The 22,293-nt window shown below is 37.8% G+C and overlaps 1 protein-coding gene across 4 annotated transcripts in view; it reads right to left on the reverse strand.

The window, feature by feature from the left end:
* Positions 1-22,293, reverse strand: part of PPP2R5E (protein phosphatase 2 regulatory subunit B'epsilon) — a 77,404-nt gene that overhangs the window by 45,930 nt on the left and 9,181 nt on the right. The window contains exon 1 of one of the 4 annotated variants that reach the window (XM_056345808.1): positions 8,081-8,240. The exons of the other annotated variants lie outside the window; for them this stretch is intronic. The gene's annotated coding sequence lies outside the window, so the exon portion shown is untranslated. Of the gene's footprint in view, positions 1-8,080; positions 8,241-22,293 lie in introns of those variants that run through there. 4 annotated transcript variants of the gene reach the window in all.

The following is a 22,293-nucleotide window of genomic DNA, read 5'->3' on the forward strand; positions in this document are numbered from 1 at the left end:
ACAGAACAGCACAGCTCAGTTTTAAACCAAATTTCATTTACTAGTAATTATCATTCACCTTTAGAGTGCACCACTCTGTTGTAACTAAAGCAGGTGTTTTTTCTAAAATATGGAAACCTGACTGATATAGAGTATTAGGCTACTTTTCTACCTTTTAAACAATGAGGTTTTTTAATGCTTGAATCCTAAATGGGGTAAACATTTTATCTCCCCAACACAAGGTTCAAGAAATAAAAGCCTAATTTCTGAATATTTGTAATTGTCTAAAGAACTACCCTGACTGTAGCCTTGCTTTACCATAATGTGCATGGACATTTAAATTTTTTTTACGTTTCTTTGACTGACCTCTTCCAAAAACACTAAATTAAAAAAAAAATGCAGTTTTATTTTGGCAGAATATATTTACCTACATGCATGCATATCAATCATAGGGGGTTTTGTCCCTCAGAAATGCCATCTGCTACTGGACAGGCAAACCTTGGTTCAAGCTCAGATCACTGAGCCTTGGCACCTGAAGTGAATTTCTCTAGAGATTACTTAGCCCCCCTCCAACATGACTATCAATGTACAACAGCATATTACCTATAAAAACAAATATTTGACCCATTACAAATGAGTTTTGCATTAAGTTCTTAAGGTTCATAAACTAGTTTGAGAAAACTGAAAACTAGACAGACACGGTTATGTCACAAAACTAACGTAACTAAAGATCACTCTGCTGTGCATGAAGTCAGTTTTCAAAACTTTCTTAGTTTAGACTGTTACAAGTATTAGCCAGGCATAACAGTTCAGGCATTAAATACAATTAAAACATTTCCTCTGTGGTTACCAAATAATACTCTTCATGATCAACTGCTACCCTCTCTACCTCTTCCAAACTACTCATTAGTTAAGGTGCTTCTCTATTGAAGATGATAAACTGAAATTAGATTACCAACAATATTTATCCTCAGCTGTACTGTGGTTGCAAACTTAATCTTCAGTTGGCATCCTGGCCAAATTGAAGCCAATGGGAATGTTACATTGGTTCATTAAAATTGCAATTACACCTTTGCTCTAATCGGCAGAAGAAAGCTTATTGCTTACTAATCAAAAAAAGGAAAGCAAGCTCACCAGTTATATATTCCATGAAAAATTAATGGAGAAAAACTCAGCAGGAGAAGTGCATATTTTGCAGGTTTATACACACGTGGGTAAGCCTGAAAGCTCCTCATCGTAAGTGAGGTAATCCAAATACACTACTGGAGAATGAGCATAACTTTTAAAAGGCATTTTTTTAGAGTCTTTGCAGGTACAGATCACTGATCAAGAAAGCATGTATAGCACAGCAAACGTGCTTTGTATCTGACCGTATGAATACACAGATCATACTTTCTAAAAAGCATGGGCAAGCTAGAAAATGTAGCAGGCTTACTAGTACACTTACACATCCTTTGTGTATTTAAAAAGAGGACTTGAGGCACATTCTTCCTGCCGCCTTTACTTTTTTCCATGAAATATCAAACTCACTAATACGTTATTAAATGACAAGCAGAGCATGCCATTTACAATAAAAATTAGTATTTTAAGTAATTACCTCCACTAGACTGAAGTTTATCAAGAGAAGGCAGACAGCATTCTACATTCTCTTTACTTCACATTCAGGCTGTATCAGCAGGCACATATACAGATGGCCCTTTCCCAATCCAATAGCTAATATGCAGTAAAAGTAGGTCAGCAAAAAACAAAAGAGTTTTAAACTATACTAATCCAGTGGCTTCAGTATCCTAGAAATGACAGAAAAGGACCATCAAAACTCTTGTGGTCATAGGACTAAGTTATAACTGTAAAGACTAGAAAGCAAAATACAACCCCATGCCATCAAGTTCTCCAGGGTACTTGGTCTCAGAGACACAGGCAGTAATCAACTAATCACCTTCAAGCAAACAAGCTGAAGCAGCACTTCTGTGTGCCTTACTCCTTCCTCTGAGAGGCATTAAAGTATCAATCCTTAACCTAAGACCTAACAATCTAGCAAGCTTTACACCCACTCCCCCTGATTCCTGTCATTTTCAGAGGATGTTACAGCTTGTTTCACTTCAGTATCAATGCTAGCATTATCTGTCTTGTCAGAAGGCAGCCAAGAACTCAGCTCAGGCATTCCTTCAGCAGCAGGGGCCCTTCAATTTGAGCATCCAATTTGCTTCTTGCCATTTCTCAGGGCTGCTCCTACCTTTGCCTGCTCATGGAGTTTTGTACAATCATGTCTGTAATACTCCTCTTCAGAAGCTTGCCTCTTTGTCTTGCTTTTCTCAGTCTGCAGCCGAAGACCTCCAAAACAGCCCCCAGCTTCTCCAAATGCCATCTATTTTTACCTAGGCGATGCCATCTCATTCCGGATGCTGCTAATTGGCCCCTTAGTCACAACTGGAAAAGTAACCCAGTTGAGTAACTCTTTCTGAGCTGCTGCATTGAGGAATCTGTATGTCTCATACTTGCATTAATTCAGATGAGGAAGCTTCCAGTAAATTTGTTCCCATGCAAGATGAAGACCAGAGTTTAATACAGATTAACCACATTTTAGCCTCTAAAAGTCTATAGCAACTTCACTCATGCACTTTTTTTGAAGTAATAACCTTCCCACACAAGAGTTTTCTGCATTTAAAGTTCTAAATCTTGTAAGGAAGCACCACATAAAATAGGAGATAACTGTAGCACCAGAGATCAACTGTACTTTACCTAGTCATCAGCTTGTTGGGCTGGTTTTTTTCCCCCCACATATTACCTAAACCAATCTGTAAACTCGCCAGGATCTACTCAGAAGAAATGACAGAAAACCCATGTAAAGTTACATTTTTAAAGAGTGAAGGAAGCAATGATAATACACACTCACAAGCAACCCATTCTAAAACAGGTGTTTTTCCACACAGACCTTCTTATGTACATGATGTAAAACAGCTGGCTTCACAGCTACAAAATTATGTTTCAAGCAACTCTGCGAGCCCCGCTTGCTTCTTAATCACTTTGCTAATGAAAAGTTAAGTTGACGCATCTGGGAATTTCCTCCCAACTATTCAGCTTCTGCATAGTTATCAACTAAATTGGTACAAACAGGAAAAACCAATCATGAGACAAGACAGACCAGTTAGGCAGCTTTTACTAGGAAAACACTGGGAAAAGTAAATAACTGAATTATTTAAATTCATCCTAAATTACTTCACGGTCGTTGTAATACTTTACTATTCCACTAGAAAGGCAAATTTAAATGCTGAGTATTTAAAAGCCATTACTTCAGAAACATAGAACTTAAATGAGAAGAATTACCATTTTATTAAGAGAACTTGACTCATTCTTTACTAATGAAGACTGCAATCATTTAATATTAATACAATGAAACCCTTCTAGAAAATCTGAGGTTTCCACAGACAAACACAGCAAGCATTTTTGACAACATGAATGCGACTATCAGATGTCCTGAACATCATCTGTAAAAACTAAAAGCAGAGCTTTTCAACAGATTAGTAATCCTGGATTCAGTTAAATGCTGGCAGGATTAATACTGTTTCCTAGGACGAAAGAGAGATCCTGTTCCACCCGATAAAGACAGCACAGGCTGCCAAAAGTAAAGGGAAGGGCCTTCAGCTGTGGATCATTAAGAAACAGCCATTTTAAAAAATGGCATGTTTTGGAGAACATAGCATCCGGTAAAACGGTGGAGTACTTTTTCCATGTGGACCCAAGAGAACTTGAAATGATTTATTCTGCAAATGAGAAACTGAATGCTTCTATGATGGTTTGTTTTGCTGAGAAAGGAACTTCTTTCCACTTGAAATGAAGGCAAAACAAATCTGCTTTAAATGTGATTCTGCTAAAAAGAATAAACATGTACAAAATCCTTGCCCTGCAAATCACCACCACCATCAGCCCTGCACATCCCTACTTCTTACTCTCACATTAGTTTTGTTTGAGTTGGTTGGGGTTATTTTTGTTTTTAAAGAAACAGTTCCATATAGCTGCGTACAACTTTGAGCCTGACTGAGGACTCAAGCAATACAGCAAGAACTCAAGTTCATTGTGTCACTGAAAAGGATTGCACATCTATTTGGGTTCAAATGTATGGTGCCACAAAACCAATGAAGAATCCTTGCTTCCCGTGACAGGTCAGTGAGGGACGTGCAGTGCCTGGAGGCAGCGAGGAGTGAGCAGAGGGAGCAAGCCCCCGTAGCACAAGCAGAGCCCACCACAGGAGCACCACGCAACCTGGGCCCTAGAATCCAGCTCAAGAGCATCCCTCCTCTTTCTCTAACTCCCAAACCTCATGCTTGTTGGTCCAAAATGTTGGAAAAATTTAGAGCAGTTTCTAGCTGTGGAAAAAACTGCGATGGGACAGGACATGGTTATTCCCAGTTACAGACTCAAGATTCTCCATAGGATGTTCTGTTCAGGCATAGCCAAAGCAGTTTTTGCACAGACCAAGGCCTGAGGGTTGTTGACCATTTTACAGGAGGCTCATCTCCTCCCATCTCCGAGGCAGATGTGGCAGGTCAGGCGAGTCAGCGTGAGTTACAATAATCTGCATCAAGCCTAGAGACACAAGGGATCTCTGGTGGTACTCAGCTCCCATCACCCCAAATGCCCTGGGCTGGGCTCAGCCACAGAAGAGGACAGCACTGACTTCCCATGGCATACGTCCACCCAGCACGCTTCCTTCTCGGCTTGGACTCGCAGGTCCCTACTGCCCATGGGGCTTTTCTGCCATGTCAGTGTCATCTCTTGCACTCAACCAGGCCTACCAGAGATGGATAAGCTCTCCTGCATTGTCTGTCCTCACTCAGAAAAGGTGCAAATAGCAGCCCGGTTTGTCCTCTCTCATGCACGCAGCCTTACCTGGGCACGCAGGTTTCCTTGGCCTAATGCAAGGTTTCCATCAGGATACAGGAAGGTAGGGGAAATTAAAAAAAAGGCTGCTTGTGCAATGAAGAGAAAAATGGCAGGTTCTTCTGCTTTGGGCGCTACTCTTCCCACTATGAGATAATCCTTCCTTCAGGCATTGGCACCACCTCAGGGTACTAATGGTGCAAGTATTTACCCCCTCCCTTCAATAGCTCAGATCACCTGGAGAAAAAACAAATTCAACCAGCGTGTAGATAGATGCAAGTTTATGCATCAGTATTTTTTATTAAAATAATTGTAAGGCAAAGAAAATTATATTATTGTATTATAACCTACTTCACCTGTTGAGGAATAAAATTTTATTATCATTTCTACAAATCCTCACAATCCCTAACTAAGATCATATTAAGTAATGCTTGAATTTTCCTCTTCTTTTTCCAATGTTACAAGCGCTCAGTTAAAAAAGTTGAGGGGAAAATGGTTTAGATATTAGAGCAAGCTCAGATACTGCAAACACTTTGCCCGCAGTTAACACTTCCCTCTCTCTCACTTGCAGAATAACTCAGCCCAAGCAGACCTCTCCATCCCTCCCTACTGGGCCTGGTTCCAGTATCAAGAAGCTAATTCCCCTCCACTGCACTGCACCTGATTGCAGCCCAGCTCCTCTTACACAACAGGTCTGGCCAGTTCCTCTCTGCTTCCTGACTCTGTGACTGAGCAACAACTTCCCTTGGTCTTCCCCCTTCCCTGATCATCCAGTCTCTTCTTGTCACAACTTAGCACGTTGCCATTATCTCTTTACTTTTGGGTAGGTCTAAGGTAACAATCATAGGTCATTTTAAGTTTCTGGGCTTCCCCCACCTTAAAAACAAAACAAAAAGTAAGCTTTTTTTTTTTTTTTCTTAATAGAAGTAATGAACTCATCGAAATCTGTAGGAAGAAAAATTTTAGAACTACATGAAAATGTTTAGGGGGAAAAGAAAAGAAAAAAAAAACACCAAAAAAATGATGGCCAGATGAAATGTCTGAATTATAATAACTGAAACTCCTAATGTTTTCTGAGTGTCCAAGGGGTAGAATACACAGGCAAACAAGAGGTGTACAAAATTCCCACTGGACTGGTATTTTGAAATTAAGCTTCTTTTTTATTACACCTAATAAGCAACGCTGCTGTCCTTCCTTAAATCAAACAGAAACACAGTATTTTTTTCCTATAGAAATATTTAAAACATAAGACTGGTACAAAAGCTTCCAGATTTACGACTTCCACTTAAAAACTTGGAAAATTCAAATTCTAACTTGTTTTTTAAAGCAAATTTTACCTTTATTCTTCAAAACTTGTGTTAACTTTGGCAAAAATGTGCAAAAAGTAAAATATACTGCAATCTCTCTTTCAAATTAAAATACAAACTCAGTCTCTCTTGACATCCTTGCAGAGGTCACCCCTGCCTTGCTAATGTTACCATGTAACACACTAGCCAGTTAACACAGACATTAACACACATCTCCCTTTACATGCCTACCTCTCAAACAATGAGCCTGATTCAGCAACCCTTAATCAGGCAAAGTGCTAATATAATCAAATTAGACTTGTTTCTGAATAACATAAAACGCGGTGTTAATTCGGAAATGCTGGGAAAAACGGTTACACCGTGGAGACTGAACACACACTTCCTCAGATTTTAGGGCTCTCAAGGTTAGAAGTATTCTGAAGATAGGATCAGGTTATAAGTTGATCTAATTTCCACTCTCATGTCTCATAAAGCTCTGTAAAGATAAGACACATAAAAGTATCATGTAAAAAAGTAAGGGTCACCCGTCCTCCAAGTCCACTGCTTTGCTACAGTATGCATAGATAGAATATTTTTAAATTAAACCTGACAATGAAAGTTTACAGCTACTAAATAAAGCCATCTCAGGTTATAAACCAAACCAAAAAGCATCCTAAACTTAGAAGTTAAAACATAAACAATTACAAAAAGCAAACAACAAAATCAACAACAAAACCCCACCAAAAAAAAAACCCAACACCTTATTCTTTATGCATGAAAATTTCACAATGAGCAGTCACTCAAAATAGTATCTCAGGAAATCCATCTTTTAAGTATATAAGAAACTATAACAAAAATATTTTTTAAAATTTTTTTCAGTCCTCTCCAACTTGAAGAACCTTACCTTCATTACATCCACAAGATGAATATTGTTCTTTCCATCAATGTAGCACTCAAAAGAACATCCCTCCTTTTAACCCCAGTGCTTACTGAAGGTACGTTTAGAAGTCCAACACTAGCTTATAGCCTAATTCACTTGTCTAACAAGTGAATTATATTCATAACTGGATGGTGATTAACACTAAACAACTCAACCTCACAACACAACAGCACAGCAAATCATTCTTTTCAAACTGCCAATCGTTGAGGTCAAAACATTCATGCTTTTAAGTCAAATTACAATCAACTTCCTCCCCACCCATTCTATTATTTGTTATTCATGCATTGACAAGAGCATGGGAACCACTTCACAAAAAATCATAGGTGTCTTAGAAGAATCTACACTACCTAAAGATTAAATACCATTTAAAAACCAAGAGAGAGAAAGGACTCCTTAAGTCTTAAAAACAAACAAACAAACAAAAAAAAAACCAACAAACAAAAAAACCCAACCAAACCCCCAATCAGACTTATTTTCCCCTTTCATTTTAGATACTTCCTTTTATCCTCCCATCATTTCATTCATTATAGTGCCCCCTCAACTACAACCACCGTAGTATCAAGCCAAGCAATTCCCTTCTATTCCAAAGGTTTTTTAGAAGTTACCCAGACGAAGATAGCAACGCTTTGAATCACAAGCAGTTCCCAAGGTTCAGTGCCAGCCTCCAAGAAAACGTTAGGTTTAGATTTTAAAAAGTGTAGTTGTTAACAAAAAAATTAAGGACTACAACAACAAGCTTCCTATTTTATTTGCATTCAGAGCCATGCTATAGCCCCTCTCTCTATCTTTCTAGTCTATGTTGATGTTCAGGAAACTGCTTATAAAACAACTATTTTCTAACAAAATGCTAGCAACCTCCTTTGAAATACTACTTTTGACAGCAGCAGCATACGAAAGGCAACAAACTTGTAAGAGGTGAAGTTTTTCAAGGCGGAAACTACAAGTAATACTGCTGACACGTTTCTGAACCTGCGAGCTCTTGGTTCTGCCTACCCACCCAGGATCTTCAGAGCAGCTGTGACGTAGGAGCGACGGCCATCGTCCGGCTCGGAAGGCAGCTCCCCAGCTGTTTACTGTCTCTAACTTCACTCCAGTTTTCGTGGGTAAACACACGCTGACCAGTCCTTTCATTATCTGCATAATCCCAGCCTCTTTGATTACTGGACTGTAATACCAGTGCCCGAGTGAGCTTTCATTCCTGAATTACGGCCACACAGAACATGACCGGGAGAGTGCCAAACAAGATGATTAAGCAGCAAAATATGACCAGGCATGAATTACATTATTAATATTCCTATCTATCATTAGCTGCAGAAACAAGGGGGTTGTGCAGCCAATAGCAACTATGCATAAAGAAAGCTCCTCCACTCTGACACACTTTCAAAATAAGAGCAACTATTTAGAGTAATTTTATTCTTCAGTTGCTTTGACACCGAACTGTATTTCAACAGTTTACAAATTACTTCCTTCTTCAAACTCAACCTAGAAACAACATTGGAGGGAACTCCTCTTTTAAAAAGGCAGGCTCAAATTACAACCCTTTATTTTCAGAAAAAGGGAGCATAAACATTTTTCAACAAGCGATGCTGAAAAGCTTTCATTTCAGCAATTCACTGCCTGTATTTAAGTATATATCAAAACTCCACAAATTTTGGATTCATCTGCATATTGTGTTTCATTTCCTCAAATTAATTTAAAAAAAAAAATAATCAAAAACTGAGTTTTAAGGAGTCTGCATGAAACAGCCATGATAACATCCTTCTTTTTCTTTTAAAAAATCACATCATCGGCATCTCTGAGATTTCACTCATTTCTGTAAGGGCAGCCCTTCCCTTCTACCTTCAGTGATCTACCTGACTCTTTTTTAAGACATTTGTTTGGAAATGGGAAGGTGAATGCCTAAGAAGGGCAAAAGTTAGCATAAGGACATGTAACACATCACACACAATAAATTACTGCATTTTACACCACAAATTTAGTGGAATAAACATACTGAAAGTCTACACAGATTAACTTTTTGTGCTGTAGAAGATCACTTCACAGTATTGGGAGAAATTGTTCACTATTCCCTGAGGTTTTGACCCAAAGAAGGGAACAGCAAGCAAACACAAGACATTTGCCACTGAACTGTTTTCAGTTGACAACAAAGATCACAAATGCACATGGTATCACAAACGCACACGGTATCAGCGTTCTCCCCAGCAGTAATGCAAGAGGGGATAAAGGGTATGCAAAGGGTTGCACTCAGGACAGGCAGAAGGCAGTGAAAAAATAGAAACGCTTAAGCAGTTTAAAATTATGTTATATCTACAGCCTTACTTTAATGTGGTGAGGCTTGCTAAAATGTGCTAATGAGAAGAAACAGATCTAAAGAAGCAACAAAATGAACTACAGATCTGAGTAAAAAAATAATTAGAAAAAACCCAGCACACTACTCTTCAGAAGAAAAAATTATTTTTCATAATGAAATAATGAATTATTATAATGAATTAAAAAAACAGAATAATTACTTTAAAAAACAAAAATCTGGCTAGGAAGGAAGGGATTTCATGCTCAAAATGAATGAATGAAGCAACACTGCTCCACTCTGGATCCTACCTGAATTTCACTAAGCTGCATTATTACCTTTAATCAAGACTTTTAAAAAATGTTTGTGACAGTCTATGATTTTTTTAAAAGAAAAGCAAAAATAATTCTATCAGATTTGCTTCTATTAACATAAATTAAAGCAATCCTTTAGTTACGTGGCTGTAATAAAAGCAGTGAATCTTAAAGAATTTGTATAACATTGTATTCCATTTTATCTCGTTTTTCTCAATCCAAACAAAAATAACATTTTTAAAGACAGTCACTTTTATGCTGTATTACTCACAAGGTATTAATTTAAAAGAACACTGAGAAATAAAAAGATTCAGATTAAAAACAACCATTAATTTTCTATTCCAAATTTGAGACATCCTGATTTTTCTGAATGTTTACTTAGTGCTGTGTAGTATTCAGGACTAGTTCCCACCAAGTTCACTTGCATTTCAAGTCGTCATCCATTCTGTACATCACAACCCAGTGTTTCAGGCTGAGCAGCAAAAGAGCAAGCAGCTCTGAGCAACTAGCACAGCATCGCCCAAGATATACAGAGCAGAGGAAACAACAAAGTCTTAATTCCTCCAAGGAAATATCCAACTAGTCTAATTTCTGAAAGCCCCGCTTTTTACCCAAATCCCTTACCACTTTTCCTACAAACTTTCAAAGCTTTTAAAATGGGTAAAGCGGGGGGGGTCTTACAGCTGCTAATTTAGGAAACTGCAAGATGGAAAGGGCTCACAGAGCAGATAGTCCCTAAGATTTCCTAAGGAAGCACCCCCCCATTAATTAAGTCCAGTAACTCGCATTCAACTAAAATGTAACTTTTAGATGGAAACACGTAAACAGACACTCTAATATCACTTTAACCAGCTCCTGCCAGCAGATATTTTTCCTCATTATTAAAAACACATGCCTAATTTATGGCTTTAGCTGACAGCATTAGCTCTTCTTGTCTTAGACCAGTATTTTCTCACCATAAGACACTATGACCATATCTGCTCTCAAGCTTTTTGATAAACTATTCAAACAGATACTTTTTTAATTGTATGGCATAAGGCATTTTCTTTGGGTCTTTGATCATTTAATGGATCTACATCTCTCTCATTCTCCTATAGCTTCTTCAAGTATGCCAAGTCCCAGATCACATGATGCATCCTAGTATTGATCTTAGCAGTGCTACAAACAGAAGTGACACTGATGCCTCTGTCACACCTAAGAGGAAACAAATCATCCTCATTTGCTCTCTGAGGATGACACATGTACACTCCGGTTAATAACAGATGCTAAAACACCTGATCATTCTTAATTATGATAAGCCTATCTAGCTGTTACACACAAAATAATATTCCACTGTCTCAGAACTCTGCCAAATTTGGGCTGGTGTTCACGCACAAAGCAAAAGTCTAAGCCATGGCACAAAACCCACCCCTGATGAACAGCAAGTGACCACTGGAAAAATTCTAAAGCAACCATTTCACATGGGCAAAAGTGTACTGCTGAAATAAGCTTCTAGAAATTCTACCAAAAAAAATTGAAAATTTATGAAACTGTGCGTACAGAACTTTCAGCCACATTACTGTAGTAACAAAATAGTAAGCAAACGACAAAAACACATTTATGAAAATTGAAAACCCCTTTCTATCAGAAGCAGAACTAGTAATCAAGACAGATACACACAAGACTCAAAGCTCTTACTGTTTCTTTGCCTTGCTTTAAAAACAGAACCGTATTCTTTCTTTCAAATAATTTTGCAGAAATCTCAGATTTTAGTTAAACTTGCCTACAATGAAATGATCATTTCTGGAATAATTACGCCATGGAAAGCCACATTTTCCATTTAGACTCAGTTGAGAGATTCTTGTTCATTTGATTATTACTTTGTGAATCACTCAATGTGAAGCATAGGTGGGACACGCTGAAAAGATACTTTTTTCCTACAGTTTCTGCAGCACCTGCTAAAAATTTGAGGCACACAAAATTAAACCTATTCCATACAAAACATTAATCATCTCTTTTGACTTTTTTCCAGGTAGTTACAAATGTGTTCTACTGGAAATGCTTATCTCCACATGTGGGCAAATCTCAGCTTCTGAAACATAAATATCTCCATTGATGTTAACTATTTAATGACCCAACACAAGAGATCCTGTAATCAACTCTCCCTATGGAACAGGTCATAAAGGGAACTACACTTATAAATTAATTAGAAGTTCATACTCCCTGCTTAAATTAACTACCCCTGTCCTGAGCAATGGCTTCCTTAGGCCTCTTCTGTTTAGTCACACAGCACAACAGCTTCACACAACTTATCTCCCCTCTCCATCCGCCAAGAGGAAAAACAAAAAACGCTGGGGTGGCTCATTTCATGCATCCCACACAGCATCTCACACGTCTGAAATTACACAGCTGAAGAGTGTTTACACGCCGGCTCAGCAACAAGGCGAGAAACCAGGGCAGCACCCAGGACTATCCAACCTGCAGAGGAGGCCAGTGCAGGGATGCAGAGAGTGTAGATGAAGAAAACTTCCCCTCTTGGGTCACACACGGAGCTCTGCCTGCACCCCATAGAAACTCAGTCCCAGTCCCCACCACCTCACTTCTGGCCTCCTTAGGGTGCTCTCAAAGGCTGCAGCACAAAAGAAACCTTCAGGTAAATTTCCACAGTGTTACAGCTTAGAAAACCAGTAACAGCAACTGATACACTGAGTATTCTGAAAACTTCAGAAGACAACACTCCACAGCTTTCAGCTTAACTTACATAATCAGAAACAGTATTACTCCCTTTGAAAATGAAAGCCAAAATGTTGCATAAACAAACATAATTTACCAAAAAAAATTGTAAGATGGGGGGTGGGAAGAGAAAGAAGGGCTTGGGGTTGGATTCCCCCCACCTCACATCAACACTAGCAAAATATTTGTAGCTGAACTCTGGGGTTTTTTTATTCACCACGAACAGCAAAACATATCCAGACAATAAGTACGTTTTTAAACCAAAACTCCTCTGTTATTTTTTTCCCAGCAACTCTTCCAGTCATTAAATTGTTTTTAGGCAAACCTACTAAACAGCTGCTTAATATTTTCAAGTAGTTTTGGTCCAGGTAGCATCTGCCAGCCTCTTAGCTGCATTTAGTATCCTCCCACAGCTGAAGGCTAACAGACTTCTCTATTGAGACTTAAATCAGCAGCCTCTTTGTCTCCATGCAACTGCTCTTTTACTGAAAATGGTATGGAAGCACAGAAAGCACAGTATGAATTTAAGCAGTGAAGCTTGTAGAAAACTTCTTGTCGTCCAAAAGGAAAAAATGGAAATTCGCACTTATTTCCTCCCTGGAAAAAGTAAAATGCAGGCCTGCCCACCCTCCCTCCAGTCATATGGATGCTATCGCAATGGCATATGCAGGTGCAAAACAGACATTTCAGTGTTGAGATTCACTTGCTGCCCTTCCAGGGAATGGATTAGATGAAATCATTTTTCAGGGCAAGTAGCAGACAAGGACCATGCTGCTTTACATGCTAACTTTTTTTGGTTTTATCTATAAAGGAAATCTCTACTCATGGAGTTAATGAGCTTTCCTGTGATTTGCATCTCCTTGCAGGATTCTCAGAAGTTTTACAAATACAGAATGCTGAAATGCCACACTAGCTTTTTCCTCCTTTTTTAGTATTGTAAGAATGTGGGGGATTCAGTGCTCACATGCTCCTAACCATTTGTAAGAACAACAAACGTCAGGGCCAATGTGCCAGATTTACCTAACATTGCCAATTTTCATCTTCTAAAATACAAGCCCAGGAATATTTAACACCAACTACTTAAAAACAAAATAATAAAAAAATACAGAAGCTCTGGTGATGTTTGAACCCAGGCCTGCTATGTAGTATGGCTTCACTAACAAAAAAACCTGTGCTGTGCAAATTTGCTATTTAATATAATCATTATCCTCATCCTCCAAACCCAAACACCTTGTAAAATCAGACTAATATAATCATTATCCTCATCCTCCAAACCCAAACACCTTGTAAAATCAGACTACTTGTCACTAGGTGACAAATGGTACCTAATATCTTAGTATTAGACAAACACAGAAATCTGACCTTTGACAACGTGTTTTCTTTAACGATCTTCAATTGCTGTCAGTTGCCAAAACATACAAAAAAAAAAAAAAACCAGCAACACTTGGGAAAAGACCTTCAGCTGTATTTGCATCTAACACTTCAATATTCACCTAATAAAACACTCTTACCTGAAATTTACATATGAAAGCAGTGGTTTTAAATAAAGTTTGTTTGGGGTTAATTGGGGGGGGGGGGGCGGAATCTTCGGAAATTTTGACAGCTGATTATTGATGACTGGTCTTCCCTATTCTCCTATTCTACTTGAAAAATGCAATTTATCAAGTCCATCAATACAGACACCCCCCAACAGCACCAACAGTTTTGTTAAAGGGTCACATTTTGCCTAGTAATTAATATAGGCTACAGGCAAATCTTTCAGAAGTTTTTCATCCTCCATTATTCTAAGGAAGCAACCACAACAGAAGCTTTTTGTGCAATCCTTAATAAAACCAGCACACCAAATTGTCAGAACCACTACAAATCAGTACCAGGACGCACTCTTCCTTCGAAGACCAGATTTCTAAGCACGCATGTGCAGGCACACACACATCCCTCCTTGAACCCACAGCTAAATTTGTTTCAGGTTAATGCATCCACTCAATCTCAAATGGTCAGTGCTAAGAAACACACACTCTTGGTTTCTACCTTAGTTGTGCATTCAAAGGTAAATATTTTTAAGTTCAATTCGACTTCACACAATAACCACAAAGAATCAAAAGAAAATAAATCAATTCCTTTTCCTTAACACTGTAGGAGATGTTTCAGACTAGCCAGTTGGTAAATTCCATCTTTACTTTTATCATATTTCCAGATATGAAATACTGCAAAATTTCTTTGCTACTTATTATTTGTTCATTCCTTAGGAATGAAAATAAGTAGCAATTAATTGTATTAACTCGTCATTTCTTCTGTTATTTGCCAAAAATCTATCAATACTGACCTCAAATTAATTTCATCTTCCCTAACTTTACACCTTTAGATTCTATCACACTATATTCTTCCCTATCCCAAAGATGTAGTTCTGTAGGAGATAAAGTGGATTAAAGACATATTGAGGATTATAGATTATGCAGTTAGAATAAACACAGGCAAGTATTTCAAATAGCTGACCCTACAGAAAGGAATCACATTCTGTTCTCAAGATGACATACAAAAATAGAAAGCACATTCCACTAGGAAAATATTTACTTAATAATTTATCATTTAAGAACTACTACCGTACAAATCAAAGTACAAAGACAGCATACCGAAATCAATGTGAAGATATATACGCAATGAGTATAATACAGCTTCAATTTCAATTGTGATTGGATTTACAAAGTTTATTCTACATGAACCACACTTCTGTTTTACCCGAAAGTACTAAGTCTACCACTGCCTCCAATTTTTTTGGATAGGAGAGGCTGAGAAAAACAGTACTGCTGAAAAGTCTAGAAATAAAAAGATACAAATCTCAAAGTATCCAACTGGAAAGAAATGCCAGTGAGATAAGAGTCAATTTAGTCCAGACACTAATAACTTCCTTAATGATCTATATGATTAAAATAGCATATAGATAACATCTTCTGAGGATATTAAATGGGGAACTTTGAGCAGCAGCAAAGTCAGAAATAATACAAAGGAACCTAAGCAAATTTCTTACATGACCAGAAAATAAAGTGAAATTCAGCTTGGAAAAACACCAACTAATACATCTGGGATAAATAATCCCAAATATAGATATTCAATATGGACAAGAAACCTGGGAAACAACAATGCAGTAAAACTACATTAACCACAACTGCGGCATGAGCTCAAAAGAGGGGGAGGCACTGTCTATCTAGCCATGGAATCTAAGAATGGGGGGCAAGGCTGAATTATTTCCCTTTCACTCACTCGACTCCTCTCCCTAAAGGAAGCAGACGTGGGTGGGCACCCTACTCAACTATCTTTGCTGCAGCTATGGACACGAGATAGGTCCTGTTGCTCGAGATATTTAAAACTACACAGGTAAAAATACTATCAAGTACTGAATGCTTTATTTATCGAAAAAGATCAACTGTAATGAAAAAAACAGTCTGTGCTTTATTATTTTATATTATGTGTTGTTGTAGAGCTTTCCCATTATGTTTGAAATATCAAGAGTTTTTTAATCCAGAAATGTAATACTTATCCAAAAACAAATAAACGTGAAAATATGTTCATTTCCAAACCATTCGCTTTTTATTGACCATGAAGTTTTGGCACATTTCACCACAAGTGAAGTAACTTTGAAGATGCTGGCTCTCAAATGAAATTTTGCTGTAGTGCAATGCCTGTTCATGCCAGAACCAACCGTGCAAATGCAAAACAACGGGAGACCAACGATGCACTCCGGTCGAATAAGGTCACCTCAGAATCTATTCTGGAGAACATGTCAATCCTCTTCTCTGAAAAATCCTTGATTAGGAAAGTTTCTGCAACAGGAATGACTTAATGATCAAGCAGGAAATAAAATAAAAGAAACTTGCTTAGAGATACTTCAAAACCTGCTTCTAGCCGCTTGCTTCTGTTTCTAGATATTATGGCATTCTTTCATTAGGAGAACATCCTGAAAACTTAAGAAAACTACTTTTACAATGTTAATATCATTTAGAATCTCTCCAATTCCCTTATAGTCTGACAGAACCAGCTCAGAAGCACATACAGAATTTCTAGGAATGATTTAGGTTTCATGGGGATTTTTTTTTTTCTTTTGTAGGATGGCTGCTTTGGGGTGGGATGTCCCCCTCATCCCTAGGGCTAGAAGATCTGTCCCACTTGAGATTTAGGGATACCTGAACCAAATCTTAAACTGGGCCCTTCTTGCCCATCAAGCAAGGTGCTCCAAATGCTGTTTATTGAATTTGACTGTGGGCATTATGGATGTGGTAGTTCAGGGACAACAGGACACTGAAAGAACAGGAAGATAAACGGAAATCCAACACCTTTCTCCTCCCTTTGTGATTTCCTACTACTGGAAAGAGACAAAAACTGAGATACTCTGATGAGTTCACTGACTCCGTGGTTTCCTGAAAGACTGCATCTTTTGTATTTATTATTTGGGGCATTTGTTTGGTCTTCCTGAAATTAAGGAAGAGTGAGAAATTTCACTCTGTGACCTGAAATTTCACAGTTAATGGGAGGATGGGGTACACAAAACCTCAAGCGTTTTGTTCCTTTCTCCTTTCTTGCTACAATTCCTTTTGACTCATCGCAATGAAGTGTTTAGAATTTTTCCAGGAACCTTTTCACTGCCTAGCTTATGCCTAACCCACAATATAGATCCCATTTGCTCGTTTCTTTCATATTAAAGGACTCACTGCAGTTCTTTTTACTTGTGGCTATCAAGATTTAATCTGGCAGCTCAGATGATATTCTAAAGCAACTCCAGCAATGGACGTTTTGGTGGTTTTTTTTGAGATTATGGCGTCCAAAATACAGGCTAACAACCACCTTGATACACTGCCTCTTCCTCAAGGTGCATCTAAAAAGCCCTGCATCCCAGCCCTCTGCTGCGTACCTAGTAGGTCTGCTCTCCTACCTTTGCTATCCAACATACCCTGAGACAATTGCACTGCTTTTCCAATAGCCAAAACTAGGTGCCCGAACTTCAGCCACAATCTCCATCACTTAAGACAGACAATTCTCAGCTCTTCTCTCCACCATCCTTACTAGTCCTAAAAAAAGAAACTAGAGCATTGTTTAATCTTGAGTAAAACACCTGTTAAGGCCTAGGTTTCACCAAAAGCAGGTACAGACTTCTAGTTAAGATCACCTATTATAGACAGTGGCGACTACTTTCTCTCTCTCTTTGCCTTGCCTTTTCACCCTTTTTGCACTTTTTAAAGATGAGTAGAAATTTCATGTTTCTTAGCATTGGTGGGGAAAGTGGTTACATTTCTTCTAATAATAAGCAGGAGGGGGTAAAAACAAAAAGAAAAAAAAATCAGGAGACTGCATGGAGGAGAAAGGACAAGGAAAATTACTGCACGAATAACAGAAAGGAAAGACTGTCTTGCAGTAAGGTGTGATTACTGCAACAGAGCAGCATGGAGCTGGCATGCTCTTCATGGGGTGGATCTCCATCCTGACAGGTCTAGTCTTGTCTCCAGAAGCGCAAACAACCACTGTGACACACGGATGGAGCTTAAGAAGGTGAACAGACTTTTTTTTTTCTTTATAAATACAGCTGATTTTATTACATCGAGATTTTCAAGAACCTCTGCAATCCATCCCACCTGGTGTGCTTGTTTTCACATGTATGAGTGAGTTTTATCACCCTCTTGTGGAAAAATATGTGAACTGTATCTGTCAAAGGTTATAGGAAAAAGTAGAAAGGGAGTAAGGAAGATGGTGATAAAGAACAAGCAAAGGAGAAGAAAGGAGAAGTATGGGCCGGGTGGAATAAAGGAAAAGTGAAAGAGAACCAAGATGACTAGTAACACAGTACCACCTCAACTTATTCAAAAAGCTACCCCAAAAATGTTATTTGAAAACAGCAAAGATAACGAGCTGCCAAATTTACTCTCCCTTGGTAACACTCACAATATTCAACAAATAAGTTATGTTCTCTACAGTGATTCAAGTACTGTCTCAGCTGTAACCGCCATCATTCTCACTTTTGTTTCCACACAGATGGGAAAAAGTACTCTCCATAAGCAGTTCTGAACAGTTAACCCTGTGTGAAGTCATAAACCACTTAATACATAAGACTTCCTTATTTATAAAGAGACTGCATATAACATCTATGCCCTGCTGTCGGATTGTGAAAGTGGAAAGCACATGAGCTAAACTTGCAAAGAAAACTAACGGAAGGTTATGCATTCACGTCACATTCTACTGGGTAACATAAAAGAAAAATTAGAATACTTAATTCCTCTAGAATCTGGAATCATCCTCTCCTCTGTTTCTGATTATCACCAATATCAATTTGTAATATGAGAGGTTTAACTTGCAGTAATCTTCCTTTACAACACAACCCATATGACAAGAGATTCAAAACTTGAAAGCAACAAATTTACTGCCACCTGCATTTTAAAACCAGAAAATCCAAGTTTGGTACAAGCACACACAAAAAAGACGACAAGACACTCACCATAAGAATAAATCGTAAAATTAAAACTCATGACACTGCAAAGAAGCACAGAAATCCTAAACAACAAAAGGTCAGCTCAGATCAGGTAGACAGCACAAGCAGGGTGATAAAATAGAGATCTTACACAACGTATCCCTAAAACTTCCCAAAAAATCTTCCAGGAATCCCACAGAAAACTAGACTGTAACCAACACAAACCACAGTTACTTCTTAATGACACTAAACATTGTTTCTGATGCTCCTCAAAGCCTTAGAAACCCATTAAAAATAACAGTTCTAATGAAGATCATCTAACCTTATGATAAAAGAATCCCTAAAGAAACACTTCCCTCGCATTACACAAACTCATTTATACCTAGCCATCATTCACAATGAAAAGTATAAAATGCTTTATTTCATTCTTTTAATCAAAATCTGTCAGTAAAGTACTTCTCCAGAGAACATGTAATTTCAGCTTAACCTTACTCTTCATGAAGGTTATCTGATTTTTCTGAACAAAAATCACTGTATCCAAGTGCTTAACCATTACCTCCAGGTGGGGGTTCAAGTCCTAAAATTAATACTTTTACCAGGAGGTACACACAGTTATCTGCATTTATTCATCATCCTTGAGATACCACTGATTATTTATTTTAGCTTCTGCAAAATACCCATCAAGTAAGGAAGGCTGAGTCTGCAACTGACGTTTTGCAGCAGACACATCTTTTTAACTTCATAAAAATCTTGAAAAAAAAACCCAACTAATTATGCACAAACTTTTATAACCAGAATAACAAACTGCTTGCCTCCACCTCTATTACAACTTGATCAGTTCTGAAGTCCAACATTAAGTTATTAGAACAAGCTCTTCAGACCAGGGAACGCAAGCAGATGCTGTTACAGAAGAGCTAGCAATATGTCCAATGATGTTCAACAGACTTTACAGCAATCTGCTATTCTACTTTTTCTTTTAGGAAGCTATCCAGAAACGATCCCTTTCACTTTCTTGCCTTCTGCCCATTTAACCAGGTACATCAGCTCTGTTGTATTGTGTTCCTTCTCTGTCCCAGACCCTTGCAGATGCCAGGGGAAGGCCCATGCACTTTACATGCAAGGAAAATACCACAGTTAAGAACCTGTCATACAGACTGGAAAGGAAAAAATAACGATAAAAATAAATAAAGGGCATAAATGCAAAATAATAATCTTTTTTTATAAAAATGTATTAATAAAAACACCATAACATGTTAAAATGTTTTAAAATAAAATTATTATTAAATATATGCATTTTCAAAGTGATACACACATCACGATCTACTAGAAAAACCTTCCATCATTGCAATTCATTATTACTCCTGATCAGAACTGATTCCCCTGTAGCCTGACTTCAAGACTTTGTTCAAAACAGTCAATTTTTTCAATCAAGTGCAACAACTGTGGGCACAAAAGTATTCTACACCAGTTCTCTGGACAGCTACCTTATCTTTTGAAAATGCTTAATAAAAATCCTCAGACTGTAGCTGCAGCAATTTTTACTTTTTTTTTTTCCTTTAAGCAGCAAACCACACACAGAAGCCATCAACCCTTCCTAAAAGTTCACCATTTCAGTTGTTCTACATTAATTGTTTGAGAGGACACAGGATCAGGAACATCACTAAAATTAGGAGGAGACAAAATGTTTTTAACAATCTGGTTTACACTGTTGTCCCCACAGACACTCATCTTGGCACAGATGAGAGGTAGTGCACTGTGGTATATGCTTGGGAACTTCTTGAAGAAGGTTTGCCACCAGAAAAAACCCTCATGTAACTGTACCTGCCAATAAAGACTGACACTTAAAACCAGCGAGGTTTCAAACTAAGAAAAGCCCTGTCATACCCTTCTGAAAGACGACTCCGGTATTTTTCTAACATATTTTCCTTAACCTTTGATGAAGTAATGGTTGCCCATTTGCTGATAATTATGAATTAGACAGTTACCAAGATAACACAGTCCCACCACTGATCCATAAATGCCTAACCCTACCAAAACTCACTGAACTCAGCAAGCCCTCTCGGCTGTTACTTCTAAGGATTTTTGCCTGATTGAGCCAAAGAAACAGTAATAACTTCACTGAAAAAACTGTAGGTGAAAGGAAGTTACCCTGAATCTAAAAATAGGTTTCTGTCTTCCTCCCACTCCCCAGAAAGCATAAATGAAAATGCTCTTTTCTCAGGGAGGCAGTAGCTTAGAACAGATGAACATGAAGGGACTATATAGTCTATTACTACTATATAGTCTACTACTATAAAGCTTTACCAATTAACAGAAGTAGCATTCCATTGTAAGTACTGAATTTTAAAAACAGAATAGAAAATTAAATAAGCTCAAAATCTAAATTTTATATGATATTAAATATAACTTATTTTACATACACAAATTATATTACACACATTTAATATAAACAAACACAGATTTTATAAATACACACGAAATTCCAGAGATATGGAATATGTCCCTTTCACAGCAGTAAAGCTACATATCGTAATCAATTATAAAGGCGGCCATCATGTATACTATATAGAAATAACTGCATGGATAAACCAGAACTTGTATTTGTCAAAAGTACTTTAGGAAAGGAATATAAAGGAGGTGCTTATTACAGAAACAGGAGGTTCTGTTACAGACCCACAGGGTTACACTTGGACACAGAAAAGAAAACTGTGATATTATTAGACAAATAAATAATACTGGGAAACATATTACAGAGACATACTGTGCAAATACAGACTGAAACCAAAAGTTTCTGATGATGGTAAAGTCTAAACATCCCTGCAGAAAATCATCAAGATTTTAGACTCAATCGTGTGAAGAGTACAGAAATACATTTTACACAGTGATGACAAGTTACTCCACTTTAAAAATAAATAAAAGAGAAAAGAAAAGGAAGAGGTGGGAATGATCATCACTTAACATTTCTAGGAGGTAGACTAACAAATTCCAAGAGTAAAACAATTACACTGAGGACTTCAGGTTAAAAAGCAAAACAAAAAAAAACACACACACCCCGCCCCCCACAAACAAAAAACCACCACCACCACAGCTATAGGAAAATCACCAGGCCTAAGGAGACTTAGAAATAAATAAAGACAACTGAATGGAAACATTAGAAGATCGGGGCCAAGCTGACATTCTCACCAACTGCAGTTTCACTAATACACTGTCAAGATAAGGAGGTGTTATTTTACTATGATCTTAACTACAAGTCAGCATTTCCATGTGTAGTCAGCATACACATGCCCATTCTCTCTACAAAACTACAAATCTACAAACTTCCAAATGTAGGAGACAATAACAAGTGGAGAAAAAATCACAAAGACTATAATTAGTAGATGGCCCTTTCTAAACACCATCAAACAAATACCTTCTAGAAACAACCAGAAACATTTAAGATTATTGGA

This window comes from Falco biarmicus, chromosome 7 (genome assembly GCF_023638135.1).
Source record: "Falco biarmicus isolate bFalBia1 chromosome 7, bFalBia1.pri, whole genome shotgun sequence".
NCBI classification, from domain to species: domain Eukaryota; kingdom Metazoa; phylum Chordata; class Aves; order Falconiformes; family Falconidae; genus Falco; species Falco biarmicus.